Source organism: Cygnus olor, chromosome 2 (assembly GCF_009769625.2).
Source record: "Cygnus olor isolate bCygOlo1 chromosome 2, bCygOlo1.pri.v2, whole genome shotgun sequence".
Classification (NCBI taxonomy): domain Eukaryota; kingdom Metazoa; phylum Chordata; class Aves; order Anseriformes; family Anatidae; genus Cygnus; species Cygnus olor.
Window position 1 is genome coordinate 78,034,857 of NC_049170.1, and position 23,853 is coordinate 78,058,709.

Sequence of the window (23,853 nt, forward strand, 5' to 3'; positions counted from 1 at the left end):
CTAACTAAAGCCTAGCAAAATGCCTGGTCTTTGATATAGTTTTTGGCTATCTGATGATTTGAGTTCAGAAAAGTAATGAAAGAGACATGAACCAAAAAGAATTTGATGTGGCTAAATAACAAGAGAAAATGAGAATAATATATGAATGCTAAAATAATTGTAAAGAAAACAATTTTAAATGTATTTGTAAAGTTTAATTTGAAAAGAACAATAGTAAAAGTGGTATCTTTCTTTATTTATGATGACCTGATATAAAGGAACATCTTTCCACTCAGAAAGTTTCTACATGTATTTTCTACAGGGTGTTTCTCCTCTTGTGCCCATTACTCCGCATGTCTTTTTATTGTTGCAGAAAGCAAGAGCTTCTTTTCTCCATTCAGATCATGTCTTTCCTAGCCTCATGGTCTCATCTGGGGCTCTGGAGAATATGAATGTCCTAACTGATGCTTCTGCCTTAGGGAATAGGTGCCAATGAATATCTGTGAGACTCTATTCTTACCTTCTTCAGCCGTGACCTGACAGTGTGAGGAGAATGTAAAGGAGCTGAGTTGGTGACACTGACCCACTTGTGCCACATCTCACAGACCTCCCCTTGACCACAGAGGCAAAATTTGGAATGAGCAACTGAGAGACCCGAAGGGAGAACCTACAGTTTATACACTTCTCCCAGGTGTGTACTGGAGACCTTGAACCATCACATAATTTTACGTCAGAAGTCTCACCACTGACTCTTTGCTTCCCTTAAAAATAGCTTAGAGAAAAGGAGTATGGTGCCATTACATGGCATCTTCACCCCTCACCAGCCTTTCTACATCTAGAAGAAGTCCAGTAGCTTTTGGGAAGAGTTTGGAGGAAGGCGGGAGAAGAAGGGATTCTTCAGAGACTGAAACAGAGATCTTTCTTTCAGGTATCAGGTATGAATTTTTCAAAGCAAATATATTCAGGAAGATGTTGTTAGTATCATGTTACCTGCCTACATGAAACTTTTCACCTGCATTTCATGTAATATAATAAGAGTTACAGCAAAAATTCAAATGACAATCATATTTGCTCCCTTCCGGTATGCCACATCATAGGAGTCTGAAACAATGTGTTAGCACATTAATAAACAGCAAATTGATACTTGCAAGGAGACAGTAATTTCATTATTAGTAATCTCCTTGCTAAGGCAGAAAATTCACTTTCCACTTCTCTACCTTATATTGAAGATGAAACAGAATTGTATTTTTACAATTATTGTACAGTGAGAAAATTAATAAGAGCCTTCTCTGCTGAAAAATTCAAACCTTATGCTTTTTCTCTTTCAAATCTTGCAAGAATATTTTACAAAGGTCTTCAAAGGGGGTAAAAAAGTTATTATAATTAGACAATTTATGCTACGTGAATGCTCAGAACTTTAAAAAATTATCTAAGTTGTTTATTCAGTTACTTTCTAACAGAAGCAAGCCTTTACTATACTGCATAATTTATAACTTAGTGTGAAAACACAAGTTAAAGGCTTGCTAAAATTGTGATTTCTTCTTGCAAATAAAGTTTAAATTAAGAATCCCACTGCAAGCCTTTTTCTGTCCTTCTATGTTTATGACTCCTGGGCCCTCATCCAAAAAGGCACTTGTTTAAATTAGAATAAGATTTTTTTATTTTTTTTTCCCTGTGGTTTATGTCCCTGCCTAAGTGCTTTGAAAAGATCAGGTCCTACAGAAGCGCTTGGTAACTTTAGGATTAGTGCTGTAAATTTTAGAAGGCCTTAAAATCATGCAGTTCACTTGACAAAAAAATGTCAGATTCTTCTGGAATTTTACTTGGTGTGAGATGGATTTCCATTAAATGGAATGCCATCATCAGTAACATCCCTGTGCAAGTCGCTGCATTAAATACACAGTAAGAAGTTTTCCCTTTGTTGCTCTTAATAGCAATTGGAAAAGGGTGGTGGAGAGAAGAACTTTGCAACTGCCTGCATCAGTGAATGAAATAGATCCCAGTGTTGGAGCTTGGCTGTGTCCATTAGGAAGCTGTGACAACCGTGCCTGGGAATGCTGCAGCTCTCCCAGACCACACTGCGTGGGAGTCAGCATGGCTCAGTGACCGCCCTTACCAGGCAGTTTGCATCCAGCCATCTGCTTTCCGTGCTGAGACAGCTAATGGCATGCGTGCACACTGTGTCATGCCAATTGCCCTCAATGCTAAGGACTGGTCCCAGGCACATTTAATGTGCGTGCATAAATGTAGCTTCCAATCCTCATATATAACATGGATGGATTTAGTTTATTGTTAAAAAGTGGAAATTCTTTCCCTAAAGCTATTTCTTCATTCACAGCAAGCTGCTGTAAGTTTCTGGGACTGAGCAAGTATTACTATATATGCTAAATATCATAGAATCATGAAGGTTGGAAAAGACCTCCAAGGTCATCTGGTCCAGCCGTCCCCCAGCAACCAATATTACTCATTAAACCATGTCCCTAAGTACCATGTCCAACCTTTTCATATGATGCAGACAGGTATAAACAGACCAGAACAACAGTTCATTTGCTAACCAAACACATTTGACATGTGGTATTCTTTATGTATTTGCTGTTCTATACCATTGCTTCTAAACTTTCCATAGGCTGTAAAAAGCAAATGTGTGCAAACTAAAGAATATAAAACATTATTCTTCCTTTCCTACTTACTGACCCTCAAATACAATGCTAGAAATGCACTCTAATGCCCTAAGGTATCTCAAGTCCTTGGTTAATTTGTATAGAAGTTGGTGCTAACATAATTTTTAGTGAATAATATGACCTTCTGATCATTTAGCCCTAGACTTGCTCTTGCTAAATGTCCACAATCACTTTACATGATATTTGCTGGTGGGAGATAAATGATGTTATGTTTTCTGCTGTGCAAAGATCTGTACGTGTGAACATGATTTACATGGATTTGGAGCATTGTAAGTTAGCAGAGATGAGTTTAGTTTAAGTAAAAGTCATCCTGTGTAACTTTTCCCAGAAGGATTATGAAAAAAATGGATGGAGGGGAAAATCTGTCAACATCTCTACCCATCAACCTCCAATTTCCTCTTAATTATATGAAGCTGTGGTGACGAGGCACAGAGCGTTCACAGTGCAGTACTAGTGATGTCTCCAGCTTCTTTTTGGACCACACACATGAATCTTTCTGACAATCTTAAACCTTTGTTTTTCCAGTCAATCTCTGTCACAGTTTAGTTCAGCTGCCTTCCCCATCTTGCAGGTTTATAGCCTTACTGCCATCTTAGATTTTCTTTTCTTTCTTTTTTCTTCAAAGTAGCCAGCATCTTCCCTGTCTTGTACCGTATTTCCACTTCAAAAAAACTTAACAAAATTGTAATGTCCTTTAATTTCATCCAGAACAAGTTGTCAGATGAGATAACCATTTTTACAGTTCTTATACTCAATTTTCCTTTGGCTGTATAAATAGTAGTCACGGTTCTTTGAGACCATTCAACATGGCAGGCATAATAACATTTGCTTGAGTTTTTAATACCCAATTAAATTTTACTTTCTGACAGTCAATATTTCATGGAATCTCTAGTTTCTCATAATGTGGCAGACAGCAGAACATGGAACAAATCCTACAGCCTTTTGTTCTGTCACTCTAGCAAATTTTCTCTTTACATCAAGGAAAAAGAATTCCTTTAGTTCTGCTTTTACACATTTGTCTTAGTAGACAACATCTTGTATGAAAATTGTTCTTGGCCAGTGATGCTCATGAATTCATTACGATAGAAAACAATATATGAATAGAATATGAAATAATGAATATTCCATTACTTTAGAAAACAAAATTAAAACTGCTTATAATACAATGGTCATTACACAAATGCCATTTTGCCAGAAAGATGTTTTCGTTTTATTCCGAACATGGAATGTTTCCAAAGTTATCTATCATCTAGAGGCATCAACAAGTAGATCTTTCTGATGCTGTACTTCAGAGTTCCTTGGGATGGAAAAGGAGCCTTTTGACCAGTCCACTCATATGTATGCCATATCTGTTACCCTACAATACCACGTCAGAAGAAAAGTTTAATGAAAATGTTAGCAGTGTGTCTTTCTGTCAACATATTCATTGTGATTCTTTAATCATAAAATCATTCTATAGCTTCTTAATGCTATTACTTTAGATCCTGGACCTGCAAACAATTTATGCAAGTGAACATCTCTATATTTTTATAAATACCTTGTGAGTTCAAAGGAACTAGTCACTTTTGAAGGACATGAGTTAGCTGTGTGTATGAGGATCACACAGCAAATCACGCCATCCAAATTCTCAGTTGAAATTTGTTAGATGAAGCAATCCACAATCTGTCCTAGTCACTATCCCAAATTTTAAGCTTTGCAAAGTAGATTGGGCCATCAGAAATCCTTCCCTGTTTCCTCATTCAGCTGATATGTAATCAGTGTTGCTGGTAATGATTTTCAATATCAGCTCTGTCTTAAGAATAATAGCAGAATAAAAATTCACCCATCACCATATTTCATTGCTCTGTTTTTTCTCTAGTAGTTGATGCTTAAAACTGCAAATCGTGAACAAGGGCACCAAACATTGGGCCCAATACAATTCTGCAACAATCCATCTAATGGAAATACAATCTGGTTCAAAACAGAAGGTTGCCATTGGCCTGAGGTTTTCTTTTATTTTCTTCAGTTTACCAGAGGTACAATTAAACAAAAGAAAACACAAAGAAACAAAAGAAACAAATAGTAATAAAAAATATATATCCATGTATTTATTACGTCAGGATTTTTTTTTTTTTAATAACCAAGAACTAGAACAGAAAAAAGAAAAATGCAGTAAAGTTCTGTAGGACAGTTGCATTGCACATAATTTCTAGTATTCTGGTTCTACTTGTGTAAAATGACTTGTCTTGCAAGTTTCTGATTCTTCTTTGTATCAGTACATTCTACTTGCAAGCATCAATACCTTCAATTACTGCAGTACTACATTTTGCAGTAAGGGAAACTATCCTTTAGAATGCTTCTTAAATAATCAATAATGACCTTCTATACATTGCTTTTTTCTTTTTTTTTGCCAAATAATTATCCAGCATATGTGATTTATTAAATAATTTGCATATGACACTATAACAGGTACTTTATTGAAATACATTAGACTTGTTTTATTTCCCTTTGAAAACTTGTTCATAGTGAAATCAGTAATCTAGGTTTCAGTATAGCCATGTTGCATTTTATCCTGTTTTCCTTCTACTTTCTGATGTATATTCATCAGAATGTTTTCCAATCTTTACACGTAATGCTGGGATCTTTTTTGTAAGCTCACCTGATTATTATTTTTTTGCCTTCTTTTTAGGTTTCTGTTCTAATTTTGCTGGTTTTGCTATGAAGTAATCAATAATTTGCCAAGACTAACCTGGAGAGCAAATCAAGGCACCGTAACTACAAATACCTTTCTTAGACGTAGGCATGTCTGAATTCAAACATAACCTTTATCAGTAAATACTTTGTTTTCAGTTAGGGATATTTTCATACTCAGAAGTGAGGATAGAAGACAAATCCAGGAATTTCTACTAAGTATGTGCACAGCTGTCATCTTAAATCCAGAAAGTCACATAAACTTTCTATAAATAAACAAATAAATAAATAAAACAACCATAAACGTTTCCACATTTGAGGAGTATTTTAATTTTCAGAGTTAAGTCTGAACGACAAGATCCCAAACTTCACCTCTCATATAACATAATTTGGAACAATGAATTGAGTCACCTCACAGAAGCAGGAATCCCTAAGGAGTCTGACAAATGTCTGTTCTTGGCCCTTTCAACCAACTGGTTTCAACTGTCAAGTAGATAAGCAATGTTTATGTAATATTACTATTAATATTTTGTACCTTAGGGGATAAATCAGAAGTCTTTAAATACAAAGTGCATATCCATTAGTTTTATTCTAGTGATATTTAAACATACGTTTGCCAAAGTCTTTAATGAGTATTTCCAGTCTGGCAAAAAATCTCAGTCTTCTTATATTTCAAAGATAATAGCTAGCAAGGACAGGACAAAGAACCTACTTTTACTCATCTAAAAAGCAGAAAGTAATATATTATTTAAGTAATAGTTATTTTAAAGGAAGCCAGGGAAAGTGAGGATTGAAGTGGGAAACAGCATATTTTAAAATATCTGGAGACAACCATCAAAGATGGCACTGTAACTTTGCAACTGAGAAGTTTTTCAGAGTATTTCATAATGTGAACATCCCACACTGAGTTTAATGTGTGCTGGAAAACTAATATGTCTCACAGATTCATAATATAATAAAGGGGTCGCCTATTGAATCATGTGTTATTTATTGTTCTCTGAGAAAGGAGCGGGATTTTTTGTATTACCTCCCTAATGTATTTTTCCAATAACCCTGTAATGTTCTATGATGAGAATTTTTAACCTTTGGAGTCACTCTAGTTTTACATTTGTATCAAACCTTCTGCAGTAGCTTGCTTTGCTTCTGCTTTAACTGTAGGCAAAGGCAGTTACAACCAGAATACAATCAGTTGTAGGGGCAAGCCCCTGTCCAGTATAATCGATACTGTGCATCAGAGCTCTTGTTCACTGGATCCCATGTCTTTCCTACTTCTTCCATGATCTGAGGTAACCATGACTAAGTAAGCCATGCTGCTGGCCCACGGAGTAAAGAGAAGGAAAAGGAATGGTAGCATTACTCATCTCATTCCCTGCTTCCCTTTTCTCCTTTGTCAAAATATCCAGGGACATGGGAAGTGTGAGTGAAGAGAGCTTTCCTGCCCATTTCTGTGGCCACCAATGCTGTCTTAGGAGTCCCCACACAAAGGAGTGAAGATATGCCTCTGGAGTTCTACTTTTTTTTTTTTTTACTTTCAAAATCAGTTGTTCATATTTCACACACTTAGTATATCATAGAAATGTAACCTGTAAGGCACCTTCTAGTCCTTCATCTATTTCCCTGACCTAAGAGAAGTTAAAACCATCTAGGCCATCCTTAAGGGACATTTTGTCTGCTCTTTCAAAATTACAGTGAATAGAATACTGAACTTGTCTTACACCAGGGCTAATTCCAATATTCGGAAGATATTTTAAGGCATATATTTAGCACTCTGATTAGCAATCATTACAGTGCTCACATAAGCATATATATTACATAAATACACACACAGGTCCATATATTCAGTGTAAGATGCAGCATCTAAAAATGTGCCCATTTAAAAAATGTGAGAGCATTAATTCATTCAATTTAATTTATTTATTTATTTTACAATTGTCACTGTAAAATGCTTTCAGCACTTATATTCTGCACTTTGTCTGAGTGTCACCTGAGGACCAGCTCAGATTTAGGACCAATGGCATTTAGAAAGACAGCAGGTTTGCTAAAATTTCAAAGAGTTGTCAGCAAGTTTGCAATTCAAACCTGAATTCTCAAAAGAAAAAAAAATTGTTGCCTATCTCCAATATTTTTCTTATTTATTTTCTGTCATTTTCTTTCTGTTTCAACATTGCAAAGTATCATAAATTACACAAAAAAGTAGCATGAATCCTCTTACTTCCTTTAGTCTGAAGTGTGCTAAGTAATCAATTTATTTCCAGCATTTAAATGACATTCTAAATTCTAAGACCCTAAGACATTCTAATTCAAGCACTTTTTTTTTTTTAATATATATATACTGAAAAATACAGATTCAAATGTTCACAAAAGGACATAATTTATCTTAATGATGGTGTATTTGATGCACCACTATACAGCACGCAGGGGGCAGCAGTCCCACTGCTAGCTGACTATATAACTTCAGAGTCACAGGGAACACAGAGTTTGAAAGCCAGAGAACAACAGACAGATAACGGGACTGCAGACAAATATTTCACAGGTCAGTGTCAATAAACTGACACCAGCCTCTGGTCTGAATTGCGTATCTCCAGGTAGAATCATAATAAAGAGCACATAAAGCTCTCTTTTTTCACTGAGCACACAAAAGGAAAGACTAAAGAAACATCAGACAGATGGATTAAGTGAATAACTGTCTTTTAATTATATTTTTACTAAAGGTTGGGATGCTATTTACAAGAAAAAATGTGAAGCTACAGCACATGGAAGGGGGACAGGAAAAGAGGGAAGAGAAGAATAAGATATACCCAGCTGGCACAAATGAACATAAATGAAATTAAGTTGCCTGAACAGCAGGAAATACAATTTGTGCTGGAAACTGTCAGACTGATCTCATCCATCTCTCAAACAAGGCTATCAATCACTGTCTCATACCTGTCTCCAGCATGGTTTTTCTTACTTCCAGCTGGCTGTACTTTTGCACTGAAGTCATGTTATCTGAAATTCATTCCTTCTCTTTGCTCATCTCCTTTTCTTCAGAATTTCAATCCTGGAAAGATATTATTCTGCCTATATATCTGAGCAATAAGCAGATCCTGGGCAGGAATGGAGGCTGCAGCATTTAATCAACACAGCCATGGACTGGGCGATCTGGATTACATTCCTGTCTCTGCAGTGGACACTGGAAACGTACTCCCCTGTACTCTACGTGTCTCCACCTGCAAGGTCACCACATATATGCTGAAGCCTTTGTTACTTAAGCATTTATCTCATGATCTGTATATATGCACATAGATAACATAGATCTGTATGTATTCATACATGTCATATGTACAGTAGAGGTTTAATCCCACATGCCCTACATTTTAGGTTTCAGTTATCCGGGAAGTGGCAAAGAAGAGGGAAAAATGGTATGGGTATGCATACAATATGCAACTGTATGACTGCTTGCTGTTCAGGAACTTAAATTACTAGAGTATAATACCGGATTTGGCATTGGGAGCCCCATTCTGCCTAAGGGAAGGCAAGCGGCGACCTGGGGGTGAGATCAGAGCAGGCCAGGCAGCGGCCTCCCTGACAGGGACACAGCCCCAGAGTACCCAGGAAGAGCAGAGCAGTAACCAGGGCTGGCCAACCAGGACTGGATCAACCGCCATGGCATAGGGCCGAAGCCAAGCCAGGGGGCTGCAGTTGATGGTCCCGGTCCGGCCCAGAGAGGTCCAGGGCCAAGCACAGACAGGACGCAGCGCAGTGCAGGCAGGGACCACAGCTGAGCAGCGCAGCACGCTGGCAGCTCCTGAAGGAGAGGGGGCAGCCCCTGCCCAGCTTCTCAGCCAGCCTCAAGGCCAGACAGCTGCTCTGTCAAAGCTGGCCTTGAGCTGCACTGCTGAGTCCCCAGGGTGATGGCAGAATTTACTCAGGGCCCTGACACTCTGTGGGCATGTAATACAGTTAGAGCCTACCTGAATTTGTCTCTGAAATACACTTCATTGCATGGGTATGTGATAAATCTGTATGGAACTGCGTATACCAAAATAAATGGAACAGCTTCTGTAGTGAGTTTAGTATAAGCATTACTCAAGTTACTACTGAAGACTGACGGGCTCTGACTTCGTTTTTTCAAATACTCTTCTAGCTACTTAATTTTCATGACGTTCTTTGTGACAAAAGTAGCACACAGCAAGACCTTCAATATATTTCGTCATCAGATATGCTTTTGAGAATAGTATCTATTGATTCATAACTAATAGTGGCTAAACTCCAGAAGTCATTAGTAAATCAATTCAGGGAAAATTACCTTTGATTTCAATAGTAATTTCATGCATAAATGGTTTAAATGATCAATCTGGCAAGGTATCATACTTGCTTACCATTTAGAACAGCCCATACAATGAACAGCTATGGTCTATGAAATAACTCCAGAAGCTTTCTGCCACTCTAGCTCTTTATCTGCTCTGATTGGACCAAATGAATTTCTGGACTCTGACTTTCTATGCATTTCATTATGACTCAGACATTTCAAAGCTAATGACCATAGATTCAGAGCATCGATGATATTGACACACAACTTTTCAAATTGGTGGATTTTCTTACAACTGCACGTCATCAGAGGTCCAGGCCAGCAGCACTTTTCTAATTAACAGCAGTGCTATAAAAAAGTCAAATTGTTTACACAAAGCACTTTCACCTGTGCTTTGTGAGATGCAAACATTTCAGCTGAGGTAAGAATACAGTGAAATTGTCTGTGTTGTATGCATAATAACTACTTCCAAATGAAATTTTAGCATCAAAATGCAAGGTTGAAACTATCCACTAGATCCCACTTTTGGGTCTCATGTATCAGAACAATGATGCCACAGCAATGTACATCAATGAAAATATTCAGTATAACTGAGTGTATCTTGCAGACTGACCATCAGAAATTAATGAATAAAAAACAGTATTATTGAAGGGACACCTCAAACCAAGAGTGTGAAAACTGTTCTTCTCTGATGTTAGTCAATGTCTATCGACTTACTTACTTTTTTGGTTTAAAGAAGACTACACCACTAATGCATTTTTCAAAACCTTTTTAATATTTGATCAAGGACAAAGTAGATTATACATCATACTTGCTTGTAACTGTGCAGTAAGATGCAAATGCTTAACAGAAAGTCAGTGAAAATTTTGGTTCCTGTTAAAACACACATTACAACTTTAATCAATCAGATTTCCACTGTGATTTGGGAAAAGTAGACTGTATGGGTTTTATTGGACTCTAATTAAGATATCATCAATTATGAATAGACAGAAGGTGTCTTTTTGACACCCAATTGTCTCCTTGTCCTGACAGGACTTCAAACGAAGTGGATAGCCTATAATGCAGAATTAAGCTTATCATGGGAGCAAAACCATGACTAAAAAAAAATAAATTAAAAAAAATCAAATCATATTAATCCAGGAATTATGTATTTGGTATGGCTTCTTTTGAGGGTACAGTGTATTTTCATCAGCTTGAACAGCTGTGAAAAAACGTATGAACATCAGTTTCACCTACACTGGTTTTTGGATAAAAGGCATAACATAAATGTAGATTGGCACTATTAAGGTCATGTGAGGTAAGTGAAATCAGATTTATTCTCAGTATATGCATTTCATTATACTCAGTGATTTTACAAATGCTGCCAGATCTAGTCTTAGGTTTTCAAATTTGCCTATTAAATATGCTTCTTTACATACACCAGACAAGCAAGAAACTTTCACTCAGGATTGTGAAGAAACTTTAATTACTTTTATTCAGGTGCAGTAGCCTAACTTAACCAATGCATGCTCTTTTTTAGGTGCAAATCACTATCACTTACAAATTGCAAGTAAACTACATGATCTTCCAAGGCATCAACCAATCTTGTTCTGCAGTAAGGTATCTTGAAAAATGTTCGTGGATTCTGCAATATAGAACTAACTCTTTTTCTGTACTTTACATGTTATCCAAAGTCTTAATTTGATAAAGTTGCAAAGTGTTAATGTTATTATTCCTCTGCTGTTCTTTTCTCACATAAGAATGACTACAGTTTCTTCTTTTCCTCTTGACAAACTCTGTTTAAGCACCACAGTGTTTTCTGTTATTATCATCTGCATACTAAAACAAAGTGAAGGAGAGAAGGGTCTCCCAAATGTCTTCTGTCATTAATGATGACATCAGAAATCAGCAGCACCATTACTGCAATTAAACAAGAATACTATGGAAATAGAAAAGCAGACATAACACATTTTTATAAGACATTTGTCTCATTAGCCAAAAAAATGAACACAGTTCTAATCATGAATCGATAAAGCCAAATTCTCAACAAAGCCCTGCATTTCTGGGCTTGGTGCAGAACCCTGAGGAGTTCCCTTGTATTTCTCAGCAGGTGAAAATCTACAAAAAGGGCACCTGTTGTACACCTATTCTCAAAGTAATACTAGTAATATGTACAGTTTGTTCTGGGAATATGGGAATAGACTTTTATTTATTTTTTTTTTTAAAAGCAATCTTTCTAGTCATTTCCAGGCCTATGTCCAGTTTTGCCTACATTAACATTTTGCTTTCTAGAACCCAAATGTACTGAAATTATGCAATGACTTGTTTGTTTTATTTTTATTTCGCACTTCTTTTATACAGGAAAAACAATGGAGTGGAGGTTGTCTTCTGGTCAGATTTTGACAGGAATGCATGGCTTGACATGCACTGGAGAAAGTAAGATGCCCAGCTTGCCCTTGGAATTGGAGTCCCCTTTGGTCATACTTTTCAAGACAGTTCCTACTTAGTTTAATTTAAAAAAAATCATGCATATTATTTTCTTCTAAAGTGAGACTCTAGATATTTGATGCATGGCAACTCCATGATACAGGAATTTGGGAATTTATGACACTCAAATTACTAATTGGGTATTTTGTAAAAGTTAACCAAGTGCATTTAAAATGATCGTTATATTTTTTTTTATTTATTTATTTTACAGGCATGGGCTGTTCCTGGAGGTGTTGCCTTCCTTATTTTGAAATGTAATTAAAAAAAAAAAAAAAAAAAAGTACAGAAAATGTGCCTTTAAAACTGGAATATATCCCAAAACTTTGCATTTATTGTTAATTTTTCTGGTGGGATTCTAGCAGCTAGTTAGTCTTTCTAGGCTATGTTTTCTGGTACTTTACCTCACCTCAACTGCATTTATTTATAACCTGAAAGCTCACGTTACCAAATGTTCTTTTTCTTATCTTTTATATCCCTTGAGACATATAACTCTGGCCTAGATTAAAGACAATAAAAGAGAGACACGAAATGCCACAATATATTTTTATGCTCCATCCATTCACATTTTCTTCTTTTTTTTATGGTTTTATAATCTTCCATCTATCCTCCAGGTTGTCTTGCCTGAGTCTGAAAATGCATTTAGCACACGAGCCTGGAAGCCTTGTAGCTCTTTGTTCACCAGCATTGCCTACTGTGGTGCCTCTGGTCAGACAACATTTGTGCTCACCACATCTATTTATTTAGAAAGATTTGCTATTTCTGCTTATTAGTAATAATGTCTTAACTTTTCATTCTACGAAGAAGAAAAATATAGAAATAATGTCTGTTTTATTATTATTATTATTATTATCGATTTTATTACAACAAAGAAGTCCTCCATCAGAAAACTGTAGTGCTACTGAAACATAGGTGGGACGTGGCCTTGTTCTATACCCTTTATAAATCAGTACACAAACCTTTGACAAAAATCAAGGCTGTGACATTACATGGAAATAACCTTCATAGTCACATTGCTAAAAACAGCCACTCATTATGTTGTGGTGTCATCAGAACAGCTTGTGTGATGCACTGACAAAGATGTTCACAGGCCCTTAGCTTGGGTGGGGATGTTTCAGGGGGGGTTGTTTTTAAGTTTAAAGGATTTTTGCTGCCTGTAAATTTCAGCAGGTCTTACCTGCAGCATTTAAAAACTAAGTTTTACAAAACATTTTAGAAAGCTTAATCAGAGTATAAGAAAAAAATAATCATGAAGCTTTTTCAATTTCAAGGTGAAAGCTTACAAGCCAATAGCAGGTGACTTTGAAGCCTCAGAAGGCATTTTTTCCCCTTCTCTGTTCACATCTGCACATAGCTGAAGTGCACACCTATGGCTCCCTTTTATTTATCCATTTTTTAAAAAAGCTTGCTGAGAACTTCTAATCAGTGCCCGCTAAGCTTCCTTGCTACAGATGGAAGGGAGGGTGGTGCTGCCAATGCACAGCTGTGGCAGGTTAAGTGCAACCAAAGCCACCATGGCATAGCTGCCCATTGCTCCTAGCCCAGCTGTGGGGCTGTTTCCTAGCACTGACCCCTTCTGTGCTCAGGCAAAGCTCTGATGCCGTCTGTGACTGTGCAACACCCCACAGGTAAGCAACATTAAGCTTTTCTATACGGACACCACCACTTGTTTAGCTGCATTGTTGGCAGAGTTGCAACATTTTACTGAAGACTTCAGTTTTAATTGTGCTTCTTCCAGCAGCAGTCTATAAACAAACATGTCAGAGAGGAAACACAGCATTTGTAACTCTGTGTCACAGGACAAGATGGTGATCACTTTGCATCTGTACAAGATGGATCCTCCCCTCTACCCCGAGATTCAGTAGCTACAAAAAATGTAGAGATAACTATGAAATTCTTAACAGAAATTCATTTTCTACAGTACAAATACCAACTAGAGTTTCATAACTGAAGCTACTTACAGCCTTTTGAAGATAGGCAGGGGAATACCTTTATAATGCTGTCCTCAATTTCATTAATCCCATCATAAAGCATCAGTTAAGCCTGCACTAAACAATCACAGTAAACCTCTAAATCCTGGGAAACTTGCCCACTTCTGAATACAAGAGAGCTTAATGAAGTCTTAGTTCATGACAATCCCTAAAAGACAATGTAAAATAAATAAAATTCCCTCTAATTAATTTCAAGTAGTTCTCCCATCTCTAAAACACTTTTTCTCACTGTAATACTAATATTTTCTTGTTCAGATTTTCTGATTTTAAAGACTGATGTACTGAAACCTGGAAATATTTTCCCTGCTTTAATATAATTAATTTTTATGCTACTAATATGTATTTCTTTAAATAAACTGTGGTATTTAGTATTTAATTGAATTAGGAGTTCACCAAAATTACTAGATGTCCAACATTTGAACTTTCTGGTCAGTTGAGACTGCCACCCAGGTCAGATGTTACTGTTCCTTCCGTTCCATTTAGAATAAGCCTCATAGAAACCTTTACAGTTTGAAAATACACAGAGGAAACAATCCTGAATGAACTGAGATCCACGACAACCTGAATACATGTTTTAGAAAAATCTAAGGTCCTGAAATTTCAGAAGGGCACTGGTTTAAAAATCACATGGTATCAGCAAAGACTCAAACGGAAATCCTCAAAACCTGTTTTTATAAATGACTAGTTATTAATACAAAATAATTATTGATACTAGTTAAAACAAAAATAGTAGAGGGTTCTCTTTGTTTTTTTCTTCACTATTACCATATAATCAGTTATTCTAATTGAAACAGTCTTTCACACGTGGACAATGGGAGCATTCCCTGAATCAGGGTAATGTGATCAAGACCAAGAACAGGGAAGATTCTTGTTCTCTAGCACCACTGCGGCCACTTCCCTACCCTGTTCCACTTTCACAACTTCCCAAGGGGAGCAGCTGCTGGGCAAGTTTGTTTTGTTCCACTTGTTAGGGATGAGGGCATACTCAGGCTCATCTTTGTACAGGTTAACTATAGGAGCTCCACAAGTACGCAGGTCACTGTGGGGCACGCACAAGGTGAAGTTTTCAGCGGTACAATGTTTGTTAGAATAGCAGAATTCCCATCTTACTCAAGGGGTGACAACACATCTTTCTGACTTTCATGTCCATGCCACAGAGCTGTACGCATTTAAAATGGAACCAAGTATTCTTAGTTTTCTTTCAGAAGAAAAACAATGTGATTTTCTTAAACTAATTAGAAGAAACATTTTGATCATTTTGCTGAAACTTTCTAAAAAGCTAGCCTGAGGAGGAAACTCAGCCTTCAAATTCCTCCTGAACTATTAAATTTTGGCAGATGTGTAAACAACTTATAAACAACTGAAACAGTTTTTCTAATAAAGCAGCCTTTTTTGTATTGCTTATAGGCAATTGCTATCATGTTAATTAGATATATGTGTGTATGATTTATATATCATGTATACTGTATGTGTAGTTTTTAAAACAAGGTTAAGTGATCCTGTAATATACGAAAAACACCATTTTTTTTCTTTGATCTTTCTTTGCAGTTGATTTCCTTCAAACCCTGTATCATCTTAATAATTTTAGTTTTACCACTTACATAACACTCTAAATCTTCAAAACAACATGCAAACTGTAATGATTTTCCATATACTAAGAAAAAAGTCCAAGTCATTTATTTTTTGATCTAGGAAAATGGGGGGGGGGAAGCATCAAAAATTGTCTGCAGTATTACCACTGCATCTGTGAGCCAGATTTGCTCAGAAGTTCTGGGTGTGATAACCAGCTCTGAAAACAAAGCAGCTTTCTTGTCCCTTTAGAAGGACTGTACAAAGCTTTCAAGGTATATATTATTAACAGTAGGGAAGAGAGGGGGGAGGACATTCAATTATTTTAATGTTTATAAACCTTATTCATACATCAATATGACTTCATTTTCTATATAATATACTGAATTAAATAAAGATACTATCATATAAAAGAGGAGGCAATTCCTGGAGAAATTAGAAATGCAAGGTTAATGAGGTACAAAGACCACACATCAAAATGACACAGGCAAAAAAATATGAAACAGCTTTAGAAATGCAGTAGGTTTACATTACGTTCTTCACTATCTACGCTAGAGAAAACAAGCATACTTAACTGAAATATATTACATTTGCTCTTCTCACTGGGTATCTGTTTCACATTTTTGAAAGGAATATTCTAGGGTAATCGAAGAGGAAAATGTTACTGTTCTTTCAACAAAGCTTTTAGTGTCTTCAATAAGTAGCCACTCTCTTGGAAATATATTGATCTATGTTCTGAAACTCATTGTGGATCCTTTGCAAAAGTTCATGTCAAGTCATTTACTATGTTTATTATTTACTCTTAATAACATTGACAAACCCATTAGGTGCTGACAGTTGTAAAGTTTTTCAGATGAGAAATTCTTGGCCCTTTCTCAATGTAGAAAAAGGTTACAAGACCCCTTAATGAGATTCATTTGATCTCCAATTAGTAACAAATGCAAAACTCAAGTACATTTGACAAAAAAGAAATAAAGCCATTAACTCAGTCATCAGTAGGTTAAAAGAAGCCAGCTGAACGGTTGAAAGAAAACATGGAAAGAGAATGAAAGCTAGACTGAAGTTTTGGGAAAATTGTTTTTAATCTTAATACAACATTGAGAAAGCAACCAGAAAAAAATTAATTATTTTTAGTTTTTGATCTTTAAGAGCTGGTATTATATTCCAACAAAATTCAGGCCAAATTTACAAGGCAACCCAAGTTACCCCATTTAAAATTTTAATGCTGTTTTTGGAAAACATTTGTGAATTTAAGTGCCAACTCCTAGGAGAAAGAAATGTGACCTCAACATAGAAAACATCAGTTATTGTCTCTTGTTTTTGCTAACTCAAAAACACTCACACCTAGTTCTTTGGCTTTGATTTTATCTCCTCTTTCTTTTTTTTTCTTTTTCTTTTTTTTTTTCCCCTTAAGCAGCAAATATTTTGGGTTATATCTGAAGGCCTAAAGTACAAAATCCACCACCAACAAAAAGACTCATTTCCCTTCTCATTTTTAGAATGGAAACTTTGAAATAATTTGAAATAAGAGGTAGAAGTAAAGTTGAATGACATGTTGATAACTTTCTGGGAAGGACAAAAAATGCAAGGCAAGGGTTAAGTATATGTGTTTTTTTTTTTTTTTTTTGTGTGTGTGTTTTTTTTTTTTTAATTTAAAAACCCCTCTGGGTCCAAGGCTTGGTCATGTACCAGGATGACACATTGTCAAGATTCTGTTTGGTATACCCCCATGCTGACACCTCGGTATGATTTCAAGGCTTGCACCACAGAAAACACTAGCACAAAGATGTTATTTCTAAATAAAAAATAAAAAATTATCTACAGGATACGTATATTGAAAAGTATACCATGTATTTGCAGGTTTGGGTTATTGTTTTTTGGTAGTAACATCAATAGAAAAATAGGAATAATAGTTTTTTTCCTTTATGTCTTTTAAGTATTAAATTAGATGTTCAAAGCAGAACCTGCAAATACAGCTTTATATGTAAAACCACACTGAAAGGCATGTAGAGTTGCCCTGCTACTTGTATAATTTACTGATAGTTAACACACAGCGATTACTGGAGTTGACAAAAATCTTTAATCATTTATTTTAAAATGCAAACATAGAAGCTCTTTTATTTGTTGTACCAAAGTACAATTCTCTCATGAATATATATAACGGTACAGAATAAAAAACCTGCTGTCCTTACATATCCATACACTAAGCTGTATCAAAGCAATAATACAGGTCACTAAGGCCCACAGTGCACACACAGGACTTCATCAACCCTTAGTAAATCATAAAGGCCCAAGAATAACAATGCAAATCAGTCTTCCATGTACACAATGCACTGTGAGACAGTAACATTACAGGGATAGTTTTATCTGCATACAGTAATAGTTTCAGATAATGAAAGTGTCACTGTACGATATTGCAGGGGACTCCTCTACATGCTCCATCAGGTGGAATTCAGAAGAACTTAATGATCCATAGTTGCTCTCAATAGATTTCAAAATGCAAATTGACTTGTTATGTTTCTTTAAGGCAGCCAGAAAAAAAAAAATCATAATACATTTGCTGTCTCATAAGATGCTTATTTTTATACTCAATGGGAGGCAAAGCACATAGTCATGCATATAAGCAAACGTCTCCTAATCCTAGAAAAGGCATAGCACCTTTATGTATTATGCTTCATAATTTTTATTTTATGATCACCTTGAGAGTCACAAAAAATAAAGAGAATATTTCAAGAAAATTTCACTGAAGTCAGAGAATAAATTAGGTTGGTTATACAGATCAGGAAAAATTTACCCCAGAAGGAGTACATAGTGTTTTATTGCAGTCAGTTTAATGGGACTTAAGTGGTTCACATGGATTTGGCTTTTACTTTTAACCCCAAAGCAAAAGTTCCATATAAGATACAGGTTATATTTGTCTAGAAGGCTGCTCGGGTCACTTAGAAAACCAGTGACACGTAAACTGTTTGCTGGGAAAAAAATAATAAAAAAAAATAATTTTAAAAAAAATGATTAAAGTTGCTGTCCTGAAGAACTCAATCGTTACTTGAGTTCAGGTGGGTGGAAAGGAATAATTTACATGGATGCTGCAAACTTACTGCAGCCTCTGTCAGGTCTTCTCCTTCTTTACCACTGGTATCTGATTTCACTTTCTTCTGACCATTCTGGTTTGAAAATGAAGTTCTGGCCTAAACTTCCTCTGCATGCTGTGGGTGGGAAATCATTCTCCTGCTATCATTTATCCTGAGTCTTTGCTGCCCTGAAGGTAGAGGGAAGTTGGAGTTTAGAAAGCACCTTTTGAAGAAATAGATTTGGGGGCTTTGTTTGGTCTGTTCTCAGACTGGGGGCTTGCTCCAAAATGCCTTTATAGAATTTCTCTGCAACTCTCAGAATTATAGATATCATTCTCAAACAACTCTTCTGCTTAGGATGGATTGAATCTCCCAAATAATAATTTTAGCTGTGGGAGCTGTTTTCATTGAAAATCCTATGCTTGGAGCATATCCAACAAAACAAGCCAGTGCTACTCATGTGCCTGTGGTTTTAGAAGTTGGAAATCAGAGTCTGAATGAACATACTTATGCAAAGGCCAAACATCACTACAACTGTTTCTTTCTAGCACCACCCTAAAACAATCTTTCAGGTTGCAGCTCAGTTTCTGTCAAGCCACTGAAATTTTCGTTCTCTTTTTCCCAGATAATTGTGCTGTTTGGGCTGACAGAACAGAACAAAAGTTTGAGGTAGAATAATATTGACATCCAGGGCAGATATAGGTGGCAGCAAATATTGTCTTTAATGGAAGTAAAAAATAATGGATGATGAAATTCTCTTCCCACTCTACTCAGCATTGTTTCTCTCAGGGACTTAAAATGTGTTTTCTGTTGTGGTTTTGTTTTCTATTTCTAGCTACTAATATTCCAAACAGCATACCTAAATCAGGGGTTGCTTAAGGTGGTGACATTTAATATAGTACATTTTCAGAAAACTGTATAATGCTTGACTAATAACCTGCTAGGTATCCTGTTTGACAGTTATCTATAAGGGCATTATCTAGTAGCTAAGAATAAAGGAGTGGTACAGCTTCTAAATATCTCAGTTTTTAACTTTCTCTTGAAGGAGGTATGCTTCCTGCATGTGTGTATGTGTTTTACATTTATATATATAAATAAGTATATGTTTCACAAAAGCTAACCTCCAAAATTCAGGGTGAATAATATCTGTAACCAATTCTTTTTAATAAACAACTACATAATGTTCGTCATTAACAAGAATTCAAGTGGCTGTCATATGAATATTTGTAAGAATTCAGCAGCCTGAATCTGTTCAAATCTGTTCCATGTAATTTAGCCCTTCAGAAGACTTGAAGGACAGCAACAATCACAACAGTGGAAATAGAAGAACAAGAATGAAAGCAACTTTTATCTTTTTGGTTCATTAACACTGAAATGAGGAGGTACCATGATTGGCCATAAAGGTGCCTCAGTGAATCTAAAAGCTGCAAGGAAGCAACTATAATTAGTTTCCTTTTTGTGTCTTTTTTTTTTTCCCTTCCTGTTTTGCTTCAGGGAAACATGCCAGGAAGATCTTCAAAACTGCATCGAAATTGCAAATACAGTTTAAGAATAAATGTAACTGTCATCAATTATTTGAAATAAATGTGCTTTTAATCAAGTGCTCTATTATCCTGTTGCCCTACTTTGGTATATATACACATATTTAAGCATCTACTACCACATATCAGAGGTCTGATAATAGTTACATACATATGTAACTGACAGCAGCACTACAGTTACCAACCAAGACTGACTCAGCAAAGAATTATTCAAAGTAGGCAATGGCCCCACCTTCCTATCACAAACGTACAAAAATACCTTGGCTTTAATACATTCAGGGGATTTGTGTGCCAAGAGAAGATTTAATTTCATGGTCAAGGCTGCTCTTGGAAAATGCTTCATTCATTAAAATTAGAGGCTCCAGACTCAGCTGCTCCACTATCATTGCAGTTGCAGCAGCTTAGAATATGGGAAAATGTGGATTCTTGAAAGGAGTCCCAAGTCAGAGTTCTGAAGGTTAAGACAAAAAGCACTCAAATTTGAACAAACAAACAAACAAAAAACAAAACAAAAAGGCAGATTCTCAAATCATGGTATCCTTAAGTTTTCTAGATATTTTCAATTTTGAAAAATACACACAAAATGTAAAAAACCCTTAGCATTAAACAGAGCCATGATTTTTAATGCTGTTTTAAAAAGCACATATGAAAAATGTGGACTCAACAGAAACACACCTAATGTTGGTTTTAAGAAATCTGGTTTAGCTCAGACATTTTAGAAAAAAATGCTGACTATCCTTTACATTACTTCAGATATTTATCAGAATGCTACAGTGGAAACCCATCTAATGACATGCACAGAAATCTTTAAGAACCAGACATCTAGCTGATATTAATGCCTAACCTTCTGCAGTCACTAATGAAAGCAACTAAAGGGTAAGGCAGGAGTGAGTTAAAGAACCAAATGGCATTGGCACAACCAGACTCCCCACTAAAATCTCCACTACAGCTTCATGTATGCATTCCAAAGCTGGGAAGACCAAGAAAGCACTGTAAAAGAGAACAAAGAAATCACTTCAGGAGAAATATTTCATCTTATATGGGCTTGAGAAGTGATCTCTCTGGTTTGAGGAAAGCATAAAAACATTGCCCGGTGTCAATGTCAAAAATGAGATACTCTAGCTGCAACCGTGGAGACTGGTAAAAAAAAAAGCACCTACTGCTTTAGGACTAAGTAAACTGTGACCATAAATTTTATCCTTGATTTTCCAAGGACTCCCTTCAAAGACTTTATAGTTTTCTCTGAGACAGACAACACGAGAGAACAGGTAGGCAAGACAAACCTTTACTTCTGGGTCCTTTTGTATCTTTAGCCTTGCTTATAGTGTTTGATTTAAAAACAATCAGTATCTATTTTCATATCAAAACCCACGCAACCTACTTGCTAACTTTTGAATCCCAAGCTACCCAAAACATTACCTCTGCTAATGCCCAGAACTGCTGCAACACTGAGGTGACAGAATATCAACATGCCACAGCTTCACAAGCCCAAGCACAAGAGACTATCTCAGAGTGTGACTGGACCACACCTGGAGAAGGCCAAATTCTTCCACAGAGTAGTTTCTACCTGAGAAGCCATATTTTTCCCTACCGTGATAGTTAGGGACTTCCAGTTCCTAACATAGATTCATACAGATTTCATACTAGGATAATGAACATGTAAGTGTAGTTTTCTCATTACTATTCATTTTCTAGGTAGAATGCTCATCTCATTTTTGGGAACAGGGACGGTCTTTTTTCTCTACATTACAAAGCAGACAACTCTGTGCCATGGTCCCCAGCAGCTACACATGCATGTGTAGCATACACACAGCATATACTCCCCGTGACAAAGGGCTGATGACCCTGTGTCGGAACCCTTATGAGAAGGGAGAGACATACGACGCATGAAATCGTCCCCTAACAAGCTGCTTATCTAAACAGTACTTAAAAATAGTTACTATTAAATTATTTCTGCTGCTAATAAAGAAAGGTTAAAGAAGTTCTATAGAAAGACACAATCAATATTGTAGCTACTTGACAGAATTTCCAAATACAGTACAATCAGTTTAAGCCGAAGTAACTAAGAAACCTAATCAGAATCTCACACACTTCCAAGGGAACCTTCATCTTGTGTCCAAGTTACCAGAGATAAAAATTCCTGTCTTTTCTCAAGTGCTACGCATTTCTGTTTTCAGCCTAAAAAATCAATTATTGCTGGCAGTTAGTAATTAAACCAATTAATGAGATGTTACTTTAAATTACAGTCCTACTTTCTTTGAACTGTTTTTGCACTAAACTTTAACTACCATATCTGAATCGTTCTCATCCCTTTATAGCTTCACAAGCTTGTTTTTCCACAGGCTGCTTTCAGTTAAACACCACCTGCAGTCATACTATTAAATAATTAACTAAATATTTTTAATCGGAGGTTTCCAGAAACAAAACAAAGTAAAACAAGTGGAGGTCCATTCCATAAAATGAAATCTATCTAATGTCACTGTATCACTAAACTACAGCTAGCTATAACGTGCAGATTCCTGTCATGTAAGAAATGGCCTGCTGCAGTTAACTTTTGCAGTCAGATTAATTGCATTTCTTTTGTCCAAGTACACCACTGAGCATGCTTATAAAGTCATTTCAGTGGGTTGCTGACCCATTTCTGCATTTTCTTTCAGATGCTGGTGATGAAATGATATTGTCTGTAGTACATACACCCTTGGGGCTAGATTTTCTGTTGTGTGGTTTGCTATATGGTTTTGAAAATGTCTAGAACATTTTATGTATATAATGTTGAACCTAGCAACAGGAAGATTTATGCAACATGAGAATGTTAACAACAAATGTTGTATGCTTTCTAAGTAATTACATTTCTGCTGTTTTATGAGTTAATAACATGAATAAATGGTTCCTTTAACATCCAACTCTCCTTTCTATCCCTTACATCTTGCCATGCTTTTTGCAAACAGGACATTTATTAACATCCTCTGCTTTGCATATCCTTTCTCCTTCAATGCACTGTAAGGAAATAGTTGAAAGCATCCTACCCCACTCAGCGATATGATGTGAATAGCCACTCATCCTGCCATCATTGAGAATCTAGTCTTGGAGAATCCTGAGTGATGCATTTACACAGACACTTTTATGCCTATGGCTATGCCGTTTGCCCTCTGGTCTTCCCTTAACCTCCGTCATGTCATGCCACAGTCCCCTACTCTGACCTGGTACGAACTGTGCTGAACTCCACTGCACACAAAATAGTATTTCTCAGCAGCATTCCCTCATTTTCATTTTCCCTTTTATTCTGCAGAGCCTTAGGAGCCCATTCTCCCACTCTGGAATACAACCGCCCTCTGTTCTTTCACGCAGGATTGTTCTTTCTCTCATCTGAAAGCAGAGACCTCAGGGACCCCTGAAGGCTTGTCAGCTGAAACTGGAAATACTGTACAAGTCTGGCTCTTTTCTTTCTAGCCTGCATCTTTCTCTTCAAACTTCAAAGCCAATGCTGTTGATCTATGCCAGCACTCTGTTATAAAGAGCCACTGAGGAACCAGAATTAGAGAGGAGGGGGCTCACTTCTGCTTGACATGGTCACCTTTACCTCTATCATGCACCTCA

At 36.4% G+C, this 23,853-nt stretch overlaps 1 long non-coding RNA gene across 3 annotated transcripts; it reads left to right on the forward strand.

Moving 5' to 3' along the window:
- The first annotated feature begins 202 nt into the window (after positions 1-202).
- Positions 203-12,803, forward strand: LOC121066056. Of its 3 annotated transcripts, XR_005817480.1 has the most exons (5): positions 203-670; positions 752-914; positions 8,361-8,546; positions 11,962-12,036; positions 12,299-12,803. It is a non-coding gene; the product is annotated as an uncharacterized LOC121066056 (long non-coding RNA). The 3 variants fall into 3 exon arrangements; XR_005817479.1 differs by lacking the exon at positions 12,299-12,803 and having other exon boundaries at positions 11,962-12,246; XR_005817478.1 differs by lacking the exons at positions 8,361-8,546; positions 11,962-12,036; positions 12,299-12,803 and adding an exon at positions 5,329-6,288.
- The last annotated feature ends 11,050 nt before the right edge of the window (positions 12,804-23,853 follow it).